Genomic DNA, 2,344 nt, shown 5'->3' on the forward strand with positions numbered 1-2,344 from the left:
CTACAGAGACAATATTCCAGCAGTTGGTCTCAATCATGTGATCAGAGCCTTTTAATTGCATCAAAACCTTAGTTTAAATCCAGAGCATTTTAATCCAGAGCATTGTCACTTTTTATGACACTTTGAAACAAAGTTATTACTAAAATAATTAAATTTACACAATATTTTCTCCTCACAGCTCGTCTGACTGTGAGTCCCAGCAGCTCTCAGTTCTTTAAGGGAGACTTTGTGTCTCTGAGCTGTGAGGAGGACGACAGCTCTGCTGGATGGACTCTGAGGAGAAACACAAGCAAAGAAATTAGTGCTGAATGTGGAATGGACTGGGGAAAATCTGCTGGTTCTTCCTGTATCATCAACCACATCATTCTACTGGACAGTGGAGTTTACTGGTGTGAGTCCAGAGAGGGTCCCATCAGTAACATGGTTAACCTGACAGTCACTGGTAAGCTGAGTGTGTGGAGTTAGTGTTGATGAAGCTGTGTGTAAATGGATGAAATGCTGTAGTTTGTCTCTGTGTTGAGGTGGATCAGTGATCCTGCAGAGTCCTGTCCTCCCTGTGATGGAGGGAGATGACGTCACTCTGCTCTGTAAAACAAAGACCACTCCCTCCAACCTCCCAGCTGCTTTCTATAAAGATGGCTCCCTCATCAGGAAGCAGCCTATGGGTCACATGACCATCCAGCATGTTTCCAGGTCTGATGAAGGCCTCTACAAGTGTGACATCAGCGGTCATGGAGAGTCTCCATCCAGCTGGATCACTGTCACAGGTGAGGAGCTTCACTCTGATTAAACCTCTTATTTCATCCACATATTAACCTGAACATGTGAGATTCTCTCTGCAGGTAAACCTACAACCACAACTTCACCCACCATCTCTATAACTCCACCCCCTACCACTGCGCTGCCCCCTGACTCCACCTCCTCCCATTCTGTGATGAGACCGGTCTGTCACCTGGTGGTGTTCACGCCATACTTCATCTCCACTTTCCTCATGGTGTCTTTATATCGACGCAGAGCCAAAGGTAATGCCACCAAAATGGATTGTTTATCATTTTTTTTTTTTGCTTTTGCCTTGTTAAAATCTGTCTGATCACCACATTTGACAGGAAATGACCTTCTCATCTCCAAGGTAACAACACCATCAGCCAGTGAAGAGCAGAGATTGGCTGAGGACTCTGATGACATTGTGGTGGTGACTGCTGAGCACCAGTTCTGAGCTGCACAGAGTTCCTGCTCCGTGGTTATCTCATCACATTGTGTGAAGTCATAAACTCTGCTTTGTTACTCTGAACCTGTGAAGTTTGCTTTGTTCTGTCGGTTCACAGTGTGTCACCAGTTACCGTAACATGCATGTTTTTAGACCATGAGAGGAAACCCACAAAGGCACAACTCTGCTGCCCTCTGTGCACATTTTTCTACAGACATCAAACTCATCACAGCCTGCAGACTTTCAGGTGCAGTGGAAACTTCTAGTGTGGCTTTACTTCAGCCATCTGTGGTGTGGTTGCTCTCAGCTTTGCCTGCAGCACCACCCATGACTGTGAACTTCAAAATTGCAATTCAGATTAACTTCCCATCTTCCCATCCCCTCTTAAAGAAGACAGTCCAGACAGAAAGACATTTGTATATTTTTGCCTCTCTAACCTGTTATTTTGAGACTCTGTTTTGTGTCACACAGGCTTGTTGTTCATCTTTTTGCCCTCATGCATCCAAATCTGAGAAAAAGCAGTTTTAGTAATTAAGGTTTTGGATCATCTAAGTTCTCACTCTCTTGGATAAGTTATTTATTTCATAAGATCATTTATTTGATGATTGAGCAGCTGTACATGTTCTGGCTTCTTCTCACTTGTAAAATCAGGTCATATACCACAAACAATTTGTTGTTTTTGTCACTGACTTTACAAGGACAAATATTTTTCTAAGTTAAAGCACTTTTGATATTCAGAAGAGTTTTCATATCATGAAGAGAATTATAGATACTTATGTCTGTGTCTTGTTAAATAATAAAATGATTGTGACTGAAACTTTGGATCTGACATTAACTGAATCTGATCACTGAAAGTTCTGAAAGTTGACTCACTGACCTTTGAACTCAGAGCTTTGTGGAGTGCAAACGGTTTCATATGAGCTGTATTCATGTTCAAAAAGGTTCATGTTACTGTCAGAACCTGATCAGACACAAAGAGTGACTGGTGTGTGTGATGTGACTGAGTGACTCTGCAAAGCACTTTGCATGACAGCACAACGCAGCAGGTGGCAAAACTGGAGGTTCAGCTTCATCAGTGATGCTTTCACCCTGACCTCTGACCTTTAATTAGAGAAAACTGTCAATATGACCTGAAAA

At 42.6% G+C, this 2,344-nt stretch overlaps 1 long non-coding RNA gene across 1 annotated transcript; it reads left to right on the top strand.

Moving 5' to 3' along the window:
• Window positions 1-708: 708 nt before the first annotated feature.
• LOC120436460 lies at window positions 709-2,013 on the top strand. The gene is made up of 3 exons (XR_005610444.1): window positions 709-767; window positions 843-1,022; window positions 1,107-2,013. It is a non-coding gene; the product is annotated as an uncharacterized LOC120436460 (long non-coding RNA).
• Window positions 2,014-2,344: the final 331 nt, after the last annotated feature.

This window comes from Oreochromis aureus, linkage group 3 (genome assembly GCF_013358895.1).
Source record: "Oreochromis aureus strain Israel breed Guangdong linkage group 3, ZZ_aureus, whole genome shotgun sequence".
NCBI lineage: Eukaryota > Metazoa > Chordata > Actinopteri > Cichliformes > Cichlidae > Oreochromis > Oreochromis aureus.